Here is a 17,564-nt window from a genome sequence, read left to right on the forward strand (position 1 = left end):
CCTCTTAGATTTATTTACTTAACTAAGATTATGAGATGAATGTGCTCTAGAGAGTAAATCAATTGGTACAAAATGCTTTTAGGAGATTAAGGAAAACACCATATCAGATCTAAGTTTGACAACGCTAATGCTAACAATCTTTTCACAATGGCTTATTAAACAAATCTCTCCCACAGATAGTAATTATTGTCACCAGATCATGAACAAGTGTAAATGACATTAAATGAGTCACAATTACATCCTATGATAACAAGAAGATTTCTTGAGAGTAGTAAGCTAAGAATGAGTTTCTTATGACACCAAGTGAACTAACAAATACCCAAAACAATCCTAAAGTTTTCAAATTCTCTTAATGTGGAATGCTAACAGTGAGGAGGCCTTATGTTATTGTTATGATTTCATACGTTATGATGCCATGTGCCTTATATTAAATTAGGACAACATTGAGGTATTTCTGTTGAGAACAACGTGTTAGAAAATCAGAAAGGCAGGAAGATTTTCTTATTCTTGATAATTACTTGTGATGTTTTCTTGTTATTACGATTCTTTCTATCTTCTTTCTTTTAGTTCATCAAGCAATTACCAAAGCAGTAACACATAAAACAATAAACACCAGATGTAGGCACTATGGTAGAGCAAAATCCCCCTCGAGGGGAAAACCCAGTCAAGAAATTCTTCCTTTCAATAGTATTCTTTGAGACTTCACCCTAGACAAAGACCAGACCTTCTCTCTGCATCATGTGAGCCTCCCAGATCTTCGACCCCTTTCCAGCAACTTCGACTAGGCAACAACTTCCAACAACAGGCAGCTTCCAACAACACTGAAACTTAGAAGACTTCGATCTCCCAATTGAGGACATGAAACATTGACAAAGAGACACCAAAATTTTGATTTTCTTCTTCTCCTTAGACTCCACCCAACTTGCACTTCTTTTGGCTTCCCGACAATAGACTCCAAACTTTTCCTAGCTACAAGAGATATTGAACTTCTTGTGAGATTGTGTGCTCCAAATGACGTTGACTTGCTTGTAGTTATAGGTTCCATGTTCGGTCAAATTAGGGTCCGTAGGCCTACTTGATCTCTTCTAGGCTGACTTGATGTGGAGGATACATAAATTATGTTTGACTCAATACTTGACCTTTTTACATGATTCAAAACCCCAAGAAGGGTCTCTTTAAAATTACAATGATTCTATTGACTCAAAATAAATCCTAGAAGTCCTTAATGGGGACTTGGACCTAAAACAAGGTGACCCAAGCATGAACCCATGATTTAATAAGTCACGAAATAATAATAAAAAATATTTTTTTTATTGTTTTGACAAGTACATTACAAGATGACTCAAATACATTAAAAGAAGACCAAATCTAGTTAGATTTTCCAACACTCCCTCTTAACTAGGGTGGTATTCATCATATACAAGTACAATGGAAGATCTCATACTATATGAACAATGAAGAACTTTAGGCACCGCAATGCCATGGACTAGATTCCTGACCAGGGCAATCTATCTAAGTGGGAATAAGGTGGACTCAAGCTTATAGCCCCTCTAGGTACCATCAGGCTTACTTGCTAACCACTAACCCAAAAAGTCTAGCTGTGTATCCAAAATAGAGCTCTAAAATCAACACCACCTTTTCCAGCTTCGGGACCTAAACATGAACACAGAGTGCTCCCATGCAATGCTTCACTCACAAAGCGTTAACACTCCTAGATCCAACAGATCAAGGATAACCAATCTCTCCCAATCAAACTGATCGGTAACCAACATGTTATCAAATCCTTCGAGAGATTCACTTGTACAAACACAACCCCAATCAATAATATACTTTCACATGTACATAAACAAATACAAACCTCCAGGGTCTTCAGACAACTTAATGTTGCTTCTCAACTTTTCATAGTAGGACCAACAATCGAATCTTTGATAGAGGATTCCTCAATCATACACTTTCCTTTCCTACTTCTCATGTAGAAACATATCCTCTGAAATTCATTCTTCAATCAAAACCAAGCTATGCCCTCCCTCTCAACCAAGGAGCAACTCTTTATCCAGACTCCCTTTTAATCTTAGGGAGATCTCTTCTATTCAGGGTTTCTCAGGGAGATCAACTTCTACCTTTCGTTATCAGAGAATCTTTCATGGCTTGGAACCATTTCATCAGAGTTATCATCATCCTCATCATGCTTATCAACGAACATGTTCACCATATTGAAGATTGTGTACCTGCACAACTTAGATAACAAGTACAACCAAATCTATAGAAGCATGAAGTTAGCCATATCAGAATCATAGAAGCATTTCAAAGTTATACATAACAGATACCCAAACTTAGTTACAAACAAGAGATATATACTTTTCAATATCTTGCTAGGGACTTTGTCATAAACCCTGGACTACTTCATAACAACATTCATTCTATCTAGGGTTTCAATGCTTCTTTCAAAGGTGTAACATACCTTACTACAACATATAGCAAACCCTAGAAACAATTCAAACAAATATAGATCTACAAGGCATCTCACAACTTTCAGAATTCATATGTCAGATTTTCCATTAGGGTTTTATACAAATCCTAGATTTCATAGATGAGAATCAATCAAAACGATCACAACTTATTAACATGACCAACTTCCACTAGGGTTAGTTGCAAACCCTAGATTTTCAATCATACAACAATCCCAACCAAAACTCTGATTTCAACAATCTTACACAAATCTCAAATCATTATCTCATACATTAGAGATTTTACTTCCACTAAGGTTTAACTCGAAAACCCTAGAATTTCATTTTCACAATCTCAACAAACATCATATAAATAATTTTCAGATTGTTATATCACACATACTAGAGAATTTAACTACTACGAGGGTTTAGCCGCAAAACCCTAGATTTACCAAACAGTGTCATCTTAGAACATCAAACTTTGACTAGAGCTTGTTTCCAAACCCTAGGATTCACGATCACTGACAAACAGGTCAACTCATATATCTAAGACTTCATCATCATGCGTAGTCATTTTATATCATGTGTTAGTCAAACCCAACTTCACCAATACCAATAAGAGTTAGACATAAAACAACTAAGTTCGGATCAGACAGACAAACATATACCAAGAAAATCATTTTTAGGACATTATAAGGGTCTTGCTTACATATTCCACCAAACCCTAATGAGTTAGGGTTTCAATATAGGAACATAACAAACCCAAAATTACCAATATTCCAATGTTTGGGATTTCAGACTTTATCATTCAATCCTAACAAGTTAGGTTTTCCTGATCATACCAAAATCCCAAACATGACATCATCAATAAAACTTCAAATAACATTTCACAATATCCCTAAGCAGTTTAGGGTTTTTGACATTCATATTAGCATACCCTTAGATTAGGGTTTTCCAAAGAACCTGTCTAGGGTTCTATAAAACCAGTCAAGAATAGGAGTGGGGTAGATTTATCAAATGATGAATCACGCAAAATAAGAATCAATATGATTGAATATAGCTAGACACAACAATGTTAGTAACAAATTGTCAAATGAATAAACATTTATTGTAAAGAAATCATTGTTCTAAAGCATACCTTTCTTCCTTGACAAACCTTATCTTGAGAGGTCCTCTTTCATATTCCTTGAGAATATATCAGATGTTCTCCTGGAGAATGATGATTATTATTTAATATAATCAAAACTAAATGAGTACATGAAACCAAAAAACCGAAAGGAAATGAGATACTTATCTTTGGGAGTTTTTGGGGGCTCCCTCCAAAGCCTAAGGGATACCTATAAACTTACAAAAGAAAATGTCTTTTCCAAAAACATGTTAAAAACATATGAATGCTCAAACATCAAAATTATAAAACAAGATATCTAACACTACAGGCAAAGGACTTAGTAGTGTAAGTCCCTAATGTCAGATTCTTCGGGCTTGACTTTCTTTGAGTCTCCTTCTTCAACAATGTTGGCTTCATCTCTTTCTCTCTTCTTGTTTCTTGGATTGTCGAGACAATCACTCGTATGGTGGCCTTTCTTATGACATTGATAGCATTCGACCTTAGACTTGTCAACTTTCTTCCTTGGTCCTTTCGATTTTTTTCCTTTATGTTGAGCAATGTAGGCATTTGACACTCCTTCAGGATTGACAACTAATGAGATCCTTAATTATTCCTCACTGCAGGCAGTCCATAGTTCTTCAAAGGTGGGAGCTACCTTCCAACTCTTAAGTCCTGTAGCAAAGGCACCCCAAGTAGGTGGCAATCCTAATAGGGCAGTGATCATGAGTTTTGTGTCCGAAACAATTTCATCAATGGCCAAAAGATCATCAGTGATTCTTGCTATCTTCACAAAGAAGGATGCCACTATATCTTCTTGAGTCATCCTTGTGGTTCTTAGCTCATTTTTCAAACTTGCTACTTGACCAATGTTCTTAATAGTAAATAACTTTGACAAGGCTTCATACATTTCGTGATCATGATCGATGTTAGCTATGAATGGGGCAAGGTTGTCATTTATTCCTTCTACCATTAGAGTCATGGCCACCTATTCTAGTTCCCTTAATTTGAATTTGTTAGCATCACTAGAATCCTCTATAGGCTTCTTTACTTTTCCTTTGACCAAGTCTAATACCTTGTTCTTTTCAAGGATGAGGTCAATCCTCTTCTTCCAAGATTTGTAGTTTGAGTTTCCTTCAAGTTTGTTCTTTCCCTTGATTGTGTTAGACATCTTCCTTGAATGTAGTATACTCCTTCCCTGAGATAATCCTTTTAAATAGTTCCTTGATCAAGTGCTTGAGATTGCCTTTTTCTTTCTTCTTCAACAAAGCTCCGAGACCATGTTAGAAAATCAGAAAGGTAGAAAGATTTTCTTATTCTTGATAATTACTTGTGATGTTTTCTTGTTATTATGATTCTTTATATCTTCTTTCGTTAAGTTTATCAAGCAATTACCAAAGCAACAACACACAAAACAATAAACACTAGATGTAAGCACTATGCCAAGGGCAAAACTCTCCTTGAGAGGAAAACCCAATCAAGAAAATTTTCCATTCAATATTATTCTTTGAGACTCTTCACCCTAGACAAAGACCAGACCTTCCCTACACACCAAGACAACCTCCCAGATCTTTGACCCCTTTCCAGCAACTTCGCTTAAGCAACATCTTCCAGCAACAGGCAACTTCCGACAACACTGAAACTTAGAAGAATCCGATCTCCCAATCCAAGACTCGAAACTGAGAGAGAGGCACCAAAATTTTGATTTTCTTCTTCTCCTTGGACTCCACCCAACTTGCATTTCTTTTGGCTTCATGGCAACAGAGTTCGAACTTTTCCTAGCTACAAGAGATATCGAACTTCTTGTGAGAGCGTGTGCTCCAAATGACTTCGGCTTGCTTGTATTTATAGGCTCCATGTGAGGTTGAATTAGGGTCCTTAGGCTGACTTGATCTCTTCTAGGCCGAGTTGATGTGGAGGATACATAAATTATAGTTGACTCAATACTTGACCTTTTTACATGATTCAAAACCCCAAGGAGGGTCTCTTTAAAATGACAATGACTTTATTGACTTGGAATAAATCCTAGAAGTCCTTAATGGGGACATTGACCTAAAACAAGGTGACCCTAGAAGTCCTTAATGGGGACATTGACCTAAAACAAGGTGACCCAAGCATGAAACCCATGCTTTAATAAGTCACAATAATAATAATTATAATTTTTTTCTTTATTCTCTTGACAAGTACATTACAAGATAACTCAAATACATTAAATGAAGACTGAACCTAGTTACATTTTCCGACACAGCGAACTAATGGTAAATCACTCTTGTGCCAAATGCATTAGACAGTCCCATAATTGTTTAAAAGCACATTCAAATGAAAATTCACATTGATGCCCAAGTCACTATTTTGAATCAGAGCTTAAAACAGAGATAGCAGTCCCACAAAAATGAGATTTTGCTGAACAGAAAGTGCCAAATTTATCTAATTAATCCCTTAATGTTGGAGGCAATTTGTGGATTAATTTTTAGAGCATTTATTATTGTTTAAAAAATATGATTATTTTATTGAAGGAGAAAGTGAAACAGTGAGGTTAGAGATGGCAAACCAGCAAGGCCCACTTATCGACGATTTCTCTGAGGGCTGGCCCACCTGAAAGTATGAGGCTTCAACTCCAACTCGATATGTCTTAGGCCTTGAGGAGGACTTCTTTTCTTGCACCAATCTTCTTTAGTATGTAACCCACCTGCAAACACAAGAATGATGACCAACATCTCTGCAAGACACCAACTATCAACCCAGAAATCAAGAATGACTCAAACAATGAGGAAAAGATGGCTAAGGGAGCAAGAAGAGAGACCAAGGAGGAGGCACAAGGCTGAAAGGGAGCCTGGAAACCAACGCTCAGGCAAAGGAGGGGCAACAACAATGGGATAAGGGACAACGCAAGTAGGAGGAGACCCTTTAGGGTTTGCAGCAGAGGGATTGAAGCCTTAAAGGCTTGACAAAAGAGGCAAGGAAGGCAGGAAGAGAAGGCTGGAGGGTTGCTTTGAGGGGATTGGGCTAATATAGGCCTACGACAAGGGTATTGGAGGCCCCAAGGCTTCACATTGAGGAGGAAAAGGGCAACAGACTATAGGAGGGGCAGACAGAGGCTATGGCAGGAGTAGATCAGCCTGAAATATATACAATTACGATCAAAATGAGTGCGGATCTGTTGTGGAGGCAAAATCAGGGATAGATTATTGTTCTAATCCATATATCTGTCAAGTAAGGACCCTTCAAAGGGGACACTATCCCTGCATACAAAAATTGTTAGAAACAAAACTTCTTCACAAGCTTGCAATTTAATGGATCAGATCTTAAGTTTGCAAAATTTTATTTATCAAACCCTTGATTTTTCAGTGCAAATAGCCCTTTTGGGCTTGAGGCCTCTAAAGAAGACAACGTTGATGAAATGAGGCTTGAATAGGGAGGATCTAGGCCTTAGGAGGCCAGATATCGGGCCAAAACCCTTGTGAAATTCAAAAAATTATTCAGATCTGAAAATTGTTTTCAAATGATCACAAATTTCCTTGAATCTTGACGTCCTTTTCCAGATCTTGAGCTTTAATCTTGGGGTTGCAAATAGAGGGCAGATATTGCCTTCCTAGGCTTAGATCCACTTCTAGAAACCCTCTAAAATTTTTTCTAAGGTCTGAAGCCCTTGAAACCCTTAGCAATCTTCAGATCTGGCTTTGTAATCCACCCGCACAAATGAAATTAAAAAACCCAAAACCCCAATATATACAAAGAATAAAAATAAAACCCAAATCCCCCAAAACCCCAGCTGCAAACAAGGGTTAGAAGCTAAAATTATTTACAAAACTATCTGATCTAATAGATCTATACAAAATATCTACAAATAATACACATATCTACTGGATCTGAGGAGTATGAGTACAACTCCTCTCCTAAATCAGTAGAAAAAAACTTTTATTAGCAAGATCTATCGAATAAGCACAATATTATTGGAGATAAATGAGTAAATAAAAATTAATTTTAATTTTGGGCCATGATCAAGATCTCTGCAAAACAAGTAATCGTCAAATAGATCTCAGAAATTTAACACAATGGGTTCTTGGGTCTCTGGATTTGGGAGTTGGTTGGTCCAACCAAAGACTTCACCTCACGCCCAAGATTTGAATCTCGATTAGATCTATGCACACTTATGATTAAATTTTTAGTTTCAAAAGGGGCCATATACACATAAAAACCATCAAGATCTAGAGATACATGCTATATCTATCTGATTAGAATGCTTTTTTAAAACCCAATACGTGATGCAAGATACCTGTGCAAAAATCAAATAGATAGTCCAACTGATGGCTAATGAAATGAAAAATTTATAAAATTAATTCATTATAGCGTTTAGGCACATGATTCAAAAAAATATTGCCAGTAGACAGAAGAGGAACACCACCATGTATAAACCCCAAAGTCTTTTCCATTAATTCCAGAAAAATATTACAACAGAGTTTGACTTAGAGCTTTGTTAATTTTTTTCTGTGTTTGAGAAGCAAATGTCTCCTAATTTATAGATAAATCCTCCAAGTGGAAAACAACGGTTAGTTGGCTTGATCCCTTTCAAAGTAATCTCGAGCGTTGATAAATATTTGATTATCTTTAAATGTTCAACAAAGAGAGAGAGCACAATAAAATCAAAATTGACTTGCCAAATAATGATCAAAGCATCCTTGTCAAATCTAAAATTTTCCTCCAGTAGACAACAACCCTAACCAGAATGTCAACGCTAGTCAAAGTGACAACAAACTGTCCTCAATGTAGCTCAGTCATACACAGTCAAACTCGGCCTTTTAAGGTGGTCAAAGTCAGGCCAAAACAATCATGAAAACAATGGTCAAACTTGGTGAACTTCTACGGTCAGCCCTGCGGTCAACTCTGCAGTCAACTCATGTCAATGTGCCTAGAATACCTCGATTTTTGTGCCAATAGATGCAACTCTCCAAAACTGAAATTTTGCCCCAAAAATCACAGTCAAACTTGATTAAATACCCCTTGGTCAACGCTGGTCAAACATTGCAACAATCCTACAATTCGACCTTGTAATACGTCCCCTTTTCTAGCTAACGTGTGAGAAGAAGAGATGCCCAATGAGCTATACAAACCAATTAGATAAGGAGAGAGAAGAATGTGTGAGATGAGATGATGCCAATTGAGGTTTGAGGTCTCTCTTATCTATGAAAGTCGTTGGGGGTCAAGTGATATTTTCGTTGGGCTTCATGCGCCTACATTATGATATGTTCAGACCTTGACAATTTTCACATGTGGGCTTGACCTCAAAAACATATTTCTCCTTATCCAAATGTGATGATCTTTAGGTCGATTTTGGTCCTCTTGAAAAGGGGAATTCAATGTGATAATCATCTCCATCAAATGAGCTGTCCAAAGTGGACTTTGGCCCCAGTTGCCAGTTTTAACAATAATGCAATAACTTCTCACTGATCATATCATATCATGAAAATTTTGAATCACACTAGGGTTCCAATGCTATAGAACCCAACCCTTTTCCAAATCCAAGGCTACTCCTAGGGTTTCTTCCAAACCCTAACCTTTATTTGTAAGAACAAAGTCTCCCTAGGGTTTCCTCGGAACCCTAGCATTCTTTTAGGTCTCCAACATATTCATCTCTTTCACTCTTACTTGATCAAGAAATCCATCATAGGTGTCTATACGAGGGTGATCTCAATGAATTTTCTTCCACCCAACTCTAATACCATGTTAAAGTTATAAGGCCAAGATAGTTCTTTGCTGTAGATAATTGCATTTTAAACTTTTCAACATTTTTCACATCACATTCACCCCATATTATCATAAGCAATTTTATAGAGAGGACATTAACAATGCAGTGGAACAGTAAGGGACATTAGAAGAAAAACATACACATTAGAGTTACTAGGATTTGGGTCAGAGAGCAAGGCAAAACACCACAAGGGGGAAAGCCCAGAACCAATTCTTCTTCTTAGATTTTCATCAAATGTTTCACTGAGATACAAAGTACAATTATAATGAGACACAAGTATTTCAACATCAATCACATTAGGCGTCCTAGGGCCAACCCTGGATCATACAAGACAAATCTATCAAAGAGGCATTCACAAGCCCTCCACAAGACCTCTGATAGGGCCACCTCCATATCACTGTAAGTAGCATATATCTTTGTCTCAAGTAGCATATATGTTACTACCATAGGAGAACGTACCACTGTTATGTGTGTTGAAAAATGTAACTATGTTCGGTCTTCATAACGACATGTGTTATTGTGATTTTTATGTAATTGATATAAAGAAGAGAATAAAATTATTATTGTAATGCCTGTCTCATGGGTTTCATGAGCAAGGAATTTTATTTTAGTATGACTGTAACCTTCTTGACCTTCTTGCAGTAGATGATCCCTCTTCTCTTCACACTTGTGACAGAAGAACAACCCTAAAACATACCCGAAATTACCTTCGCTCTTCCTTCCTTCTTCTCCTTGGCTATGAGACTTCTTTCTGGGTGATTTTCGCTCTTCTCCTAATTTTAGACCTATCCTTCACCGAATTACTTGTCTTCAAATGAGATACGAGCTGCCTATATAGTGATTTGTCCATGATTTTACGCTGACTTGTTAGATGGGGACTCGACATGTCCTTGGTGAAGATCATTCATTCTATCTTGTAGCTGACTTGAAGTAAATGCCTTTGCTTGGACTTGGAGGGCCTTCTTATTCATTTAATGACTTATACAAAAATGTAACATGCCCAAGAAGGGTTGTTCATACATGACATTGACTCAAATTGATTTTTATGACATGATGACCAAACCTAAATGTTCACAATGGGAACCTTAACTAAAATAAAATTCCTTGATCATGAAACCCAGGATTCAAGTACTACAAAAATAATTGTATTTTCTTCTTTACATCAATTACATAAAATCACAATTACATGTCATTATGAGGACCGAACCTAGTTACACTTTTCAACAGTAAGAACCCTGTCAATTGACTCCTGATCATATTCCTGAGAGAGTAAGGAGTCATTTCCGAAATAGTTATAGACTATCTTTGATCTATCCAAAAATAAAATATCCTTGACTTGCCTAACAATATGAGTTTCCTATGAGAAATATAACCCAAGGCATCAACAATCAAAACATATAGATATGGAGCCAAAGGGAAACCCTTGATAAATGGTTGATGTGGAACAATTCCCTGAGACAAACAGTTGGTGACAGATTTAAATTCCAATGCATTGGTGAAGACCATGTTCACCATGGTCACACAATAGGTACCAAAGTCCAAGCAAGACAACATCTACAAGATGTATCAATCAACTTGATCATACAGTTTGTCAAATTCAATCCTAAGCATTACTCAGTATTGACTAGATTTTTGGGCCCACTCTATAGCCTATTAGGTGGGAACCGCAATGTTAAGAAATAACCTCCCTTGTACAAAGCTAGTTTGCTTTGATCGCCCTACATATCTAGCAACATATGGAATTCTCATTGCCAAAGTCTTAGCCATGGTTTTGTAATCATCACCAATGGAATTCCACATGGACTTGTAGAATTCATACGAAAAACTATCTGGCCTTAGGGACTTGCCATTCTACATAGAGGTCAAGGTGGTTAAAATCTCATCAGGAGAAATATCTCATTCCAACCTGTCCTGACTCCTGATCACCATTCATATTGCAAAGGAAATCCCTGTAACAAGCATATTGAGAACAAGTACCCTATCTATTAGATCACAAGCAACAAAAATAGACTAAACATACCTCAAATTTGAGCAAGATACTGCTTAGTTGGTGTTGACCAAGTAGCCTATTTTGTAAACGTTATTATTCGGTCATGACTCATGTTGACAGGTGCTAACTTGCTATATAAGTTATTTAAATGTCTTATCTTCTAAATGTCTACTTTCTATTATATTCTTAAAATTTTGATACTTTTTACCTTATATTATCTGTGACATGCTTAAAAATTTGATGTCTGTTTGTAATTGTTAGAATCTAGACCATTGATGCTTGAATAATTAATCATTGATGTACAATGCTTGCCATATTTATCTTGATTTATGTGCAAATATGCATGTTTTCATGTCTTCTACAAGTTATTTGGTATATATACTCTGTTGTAGGAAACGCTGGGCCAGAGGCTGTTTCTGGGCAGAAACGATACGGAAACGCGTTTAGTACGATCTGTAAACGCATTTCAGGTCGTATTGCCATGTTTCACATGGGGGAAACGTGGCCCAGTACGACCTGAAACGTGTTTCCAGGTTGTACGACCACGTTTCAGCCTTTAAGTGGTGTTTTTTCGGTTATTTTATTTTATTTTATTTTTTGTACTTTTAGAAATTTCTTTCTTCGTTTTTTCTTTTTTTCTTATATCTTTGCTCCATGCCAATTCAAGAGTGATAGAGGGAACTATTGAAGATTGGAAACATTTTTTTTTGAGTGGGGCAACCTAATGTTCAAGCCTATGGCCCTAGTGTTGATATGTAGTTCATAGTAATGTTAAATTCTTAAAGTAAGAGTGACATTCTCCTTTTCTTTCATTTTCATCCTTTCACTTAAATTTTTAAGATTACCATGAAATGAATCAGGATGTTTGAGAATGTTAATTTTTGGTAGCATTAGAAGTGCTTTGAAGTAACACACTTCAATGGTAAACAGAAATATATATAAATACCTTGTTAATAAATGAATAATGAATTGAATGATGATTACATTTTAGAGAGAGGCCCTGTTAAATACAACCTTAGGTGCCTCTTGGTGAAAGGGCATGATCTTTTGTCATGCCCTTTTGCCTAATAACTATAGCTAATCTACTTTTACATAATCCTAACTAATTTTTACATAACACTGCCTTCCTCTCGAAATAATGCTTTGTCTTCAAAGCATACGTAACGATGGATGTTGTTGACAAAATGATTCATTCTCCCAAGAAGCTTCTTCTTCGGGTAAGTCCTTCCACTTGATTAGGTATTCCTTGATTGTACGATGTCGAAGCTTTCTTTCTCTAGTAGATAAAATACCTTCTGGTTCTAGAATGACCCTTCCCTCATCATTCAGGGATGGAAGCATTGTTTGCGTTGATTGATGGTCGCCTAGTGCCCTTTTAAGGCAGGAGACATGGAAGACGTTGTGAACACGACTTTTCTCTGGAAGGCTTAAACCATACACAACTTGGCTAATCTTTTTGTTGATCTGATAAGGTCCATAGAACTTTGGTGCCAATTTGTTTTTTCCTTTCTGTTTTAAGGATAATTGTTTGTATGGTTGGAGCTTGAAAAACACCCATTCTTCGACTTCAAACTCTCTTTCGGTTTTGTTTCGGTTTGCTTGTTGCTTCATACGATTCCTTGCATTATTCAAGTTTTCTTTTAATATTTGGACGATTTTTTGGGTTTCTTCTAGTTGATCTTTAACAGCAGGTAGATTTGTCTAGACAACAGCTAGATCCTTCCATTTTGGGGGTTCATATCCATACAAAGCTTGAAATGGCATCATTTTTGCTGACGTATGATAAGTAGAATTATACCACCACTCAGCGAGATGCAACCATTGAGCCCACTTATTTTGTTTTTCTGTAGCGTAGCAATGTAGGTAGGCCTCCAAACATTTATTGACAACCTCTGTTTGTCCATCTGTTTGAGGATGATAAGCGGAACTCATATTTAGGTAGGTTCCTATGTGGTTGAACAACTCCTTCCAGAAATTACCCTTGAATTTGGCATCTCTATCACTCACAATGACTTTTGGAAAACCATGTAACTTATATATATTTTTGCAAAATATTTCAGCAATTTATTTCGCTGAGTATGATTTCTTTATTGTCATAAAGTGAGCATGTTTGGTGAGTTTGTCGACCACTACGAAAATCTTGTCCTTGCCTTCAGATACTAGTAATCCTTCGATAAAGTCCATCAAAATATCTTCCCATTTTTGATTTGGAATGTTTAAAGGGTGAAGTAATCCTGGTGTCGTAATATTTTCACTTTTATTCCTTTGACATGTGTCACACTCTGCTACATACTTCTGAATATCGCGACTCATTCCTTTCCAAAAGAAGGATTGATGTGCATTGTAGTAAGTCTTAAAGAATCCTACATGTCCAGCTGACGGTGAATCATGTGACTCCTTGAGTATCTTAACTCTAAACTTGGAGTTTGCATTTATATAGATTCTTCCCTTGTACCATAGAATATCATTCTTCCATTCAAATTTTGAGTTGTTGGGAAGGTTATTGATTATTGTTGTTATTTCTGGATCCTTGGTATACTCATTTCGAATCTCATTAAGCCATTCAGGAACAACAACCGAGATTGCAAGTAGTGTTGGTTCTTCGTCTTTCCTGGATAGGGCATCTGCTACTACATTGTCTTTTCTGCTTTTATGTAGTATTTCCATGTCAAAGGTGGCAATTTTTTCAATCCATTTTTGTTGTTCTTCGGAAAGAGTTTTTTGTTGAAGGAGGTGATGGAGATTGTTATGGTCTGTTCGAATGGAGAACTTACTTCCCAAAAGATATTGCCTCCACTTAGCTAGTGCATGCATAATAGCGAGCATTTCTTTGTTGTATGTGGACTTGAGGCGTTCTCTTTTATTGAGCTTCCTACTTTCAAAAGCTATTGGATGCCCTTCTTGCATTAACACTGCACCTATACCAAATCCGGAAGCATCACATTCAATGATAAATGGTTTAGAAAAATCTGGTGTTGATAATACGGGGGCATTAGACAACTTCCTTTAATTTTTCAAAACACCTTCCTGCTTCCTCATCCCATAGAAACGAATTCTTCTTTAAAAGGTTTGTCAGAGGTGCAGTTATATGTGCATAGTTTTTAATAAACCTTCGGTAATATCCAGTCAAACCTAAGAACCCTCTTAGCTTGGATATATTGACAGGTTTGGTCCATTCTTTTATAGCTTTGATTTTATTAGGATCCACCTTCACGCCTTCATGGGATATAATGTGTCCAAGGTATTCTACTTCTTCCTTTCCGAAGGTGCATTTGGATTTTTTTTGCATAAAGCTGATGCTTTTTTAGTAGTGTAAGAACTTTATCTAGATGTTGTAAGTGTTCTTTCCAAGTTTTACTGTAAATTAAAATATCGTCAAAGAATACTAATACAAACTTCCTAAGATGTGGACGGAACAATTCGTTCATAGTTGCTTGAAACGTTGCTGGTGCATTGGTTAACCCAAACGGCATTACTTTAAATTCATAGTGACCTTCGTGTGTTCAGAATGCCGTTTTTGGTATGTCTTCCAATCTGATTCTGATTTGATAGTAGCCTGACCTTAAGTCCAATTTTGATAAGTATTTTGCGCCATGTAGCTCATCCAACAATTCGTTGATAAAGGGAATTGGAAACTTGTTTTTAATTGTTATTTTGTTCAATCCTCTATAATCAATGCATACCCTGAATGAACCATCCTTCTTCCTTATCAATACCACTAGAGCAACATACAGACTTTTACTTTTCGAGATGATCCCACACTTTAAAAGGTCTTGGATTAATCTCTCAATTTCCGTTTTTTGGTGATGTGGATATCGGTGTGGCTTGATGTTGACGGGGTATGATCTTGCTTTGACTTCTATTGTATGCTCAATTTCCCTGTTAGGAGGCATTTTCATAGGCAGGTCTTGAAATACTTTTTCATGCTTCTGAATTAGATCTTGGATCTCTGGTGACTGTTTACTGATCATATTTGCAGATAACATTTCTAATTGGTGACATTGTACTACATAAGCGGGTGCTCCTTTTCGAATTATCTTCATCATCTGAGATGATGATACAATTTGATTCTCTGGTGCTTGGAATCCATGTAATTTATACCTCTGGCCTCCCCATTTAAATCTTATGAATTGTACTTGATGGTTGGCAGCATAAGTGCCTAGGGTTCGTAGCCATTGGATACCTAAGACTACATCTACTCCACCTAATGGTACCGTGAAGAACGAAGACTTTAAATTAAAGTCTTGAATCTGCAATTTGACCTTATGGCATTTCCCTACTTTTTCAATCTTCTTACCGTCAACGACCATCACCTTCATGTTTGGTAAGGGAAATGAAAAAAATATTGAGTCTCTTTGCCACGGTTGCATCTAAAAATTTGTGGGTGCTACCAGAGTCAATGAGAACCACTATGTTGTTGTTCTTGATATGTCCTTTCAACTTTAAAGTCTGAGGTTGTGATATACCTGTCATAGCTGATAGTGACACTTGCAGGATACTCCTGTCATCTAATTCTGGTGAGAATTTTGGGGCATCTTCTGTTTCTTCTATGTCAGAAACTTCACTGTTTGAATCATTAGTTGCTTTACAATTATATAGGTTCTTTGGTTCTTTTCCCTGAGCACACCTATGTTTGGGGTCCCACTTCTCACCACAGCATTTGCATTTGCCTTCTTTTATCCTTTGTATTTCCACATTAGATTTTTCACCTTCACGGCGCTGTGGTGGGACATACCTTGTATTATTTGAATCCACGGACTGGGGTATACTTCGTCTTGAATATACTTTTTCTGGTTTTGACCATAGTATCTGTTCGAATTTCTTTTCAGCAATTTTTGCTTTTTGTCTTGCTACTTCTATTGACGTAATGTCATGAAGGTCAAGTTCTACTCGTAAATGAGTTTTAAGTTTGGAGATGTATGATTGAACTAGACGAGACTCTGATAACCCAGGTACTCGTGTCACTAAGGTTTCCCATTCTTGAGTGTTCTCATCCACACTTCTTTTTTGTCGTAATTTGATGAGTGATGAAAATAACTCTTCTTCCCTTACACCTTGGAATCTTTTAAAGAATGCATCTTTAAATTTCCTCCAACTGATGGTGATTGTCATCTTCTTCCACCACATATACCAATAATATGCTTCTCCTTCCATTTTCATGGATGCGTGCCTAAGCCTTTCGTCATCATCGTTGATGTCATAAATCTCGAAGTATTCTTCTACTTTATTTATCCATGCAACACTGTATTTTTCGTTTCCATCGAATTTAGGCATCTCAATTTTTGCCCTTTTTTGATATGTCACTAATGGTTGAGCGAAAAAAGGATGTTGATTGGTAAATGTATCCTAGAGTTGCTTATTTGAAAAAGTCGCTTTACTATTTTCTTGGTGGGGTGTTGCTGATTTTTTTGGAGATTCAACTTTTTCTTGAGAGTCTGTTGATTTTGTTGAGTCTGATGAGTTGTGCTCTTGATTTCCTTCATCTTCTTGTAGTAGTTGTTCGGGTATAATATTCATCTTTCTACACACGAGGTTCAACAATGTTAAGGACTGGTTTTGATTCACTTTTGATTGGATATGGTGCTGCCGCATCTGTTGTTCTATACGATTTGTCGTATCTTGAAGCCTCTTGATATCGTCAGCGTGCCCATTAAACTTATTCTAGAAATCAGCTAATTTTTTATTGACATCATCGGCGTGGCTAGTAACCTTATTCGAGTCTGTTGATTTTGTTGAGTCTGATGAGTTGTGCTCTTGATTTCCTTCATCTTCTTGTAGTAGTTGTTCGGGTATAATATTCATCTTTCTACACACGAGGTTCAACAATGTTAAGGACTGGTTTTGATTCACTTTTGATTGGATATGGTGCTGCCCCATCTGTTGTTCTATACGATTTGTCGTATCTTGAAGCCTCTTGATATCGTCAGCGTGCCCATTAAACTTATTCTAGAAATCAGCTAATTTTTTATTGACATCATCGGCGTGGCTAGTAACCTTATTCTCCACTTCAATCAATCTTTTATTGAAATCGGCCATTGACATTATTGACATTGAACGAGTTTGTGGGGGTGTATATTTATCTGCCAGCTTAATTTTTTTTTTTTTGGTTTTTTTAATTTGGTTCTTATAAATAATCAAATTAAATAACATATAGTTTTAAACCATATAATATATGTATATAAATAAATTATATATCGTATATAATATATGTTATATAATTTAATATAATATAGTTATATAATTTAATATAATATAGTTATATATATACTATATAGT

General features: G+C 36.5%; 1 protein-coding gene across 1 annotated transcript in view; it reads left to right on the forward strand.

The window, feature by feature from the left end:
- The window catches only part of LOC149212395 (uncharacterized), a 285,537-nt gene that overhangs the window by 86,676 nt on the left and 181,297 nt on the right, over positions 1–17,564 (forward strand). The window lies entirely within an intron of this gene.

The sequence above is a fragment of the Pinus tabuliformis genome, chromosome 1_1 (assembly GCF_031772625.1).
Source record: "Pinus tabuliformis cultivar Carrire ecotype Pingquan chromosome 1_1, CPIR1, whole genome shotgun sequence".
Lineage (NCBI taxonomy): Eukaryota > Viridiplantae > Streptophyta > Pinopsida > Pinales > Pinaceae > Pinus > Pinus tabuliformis.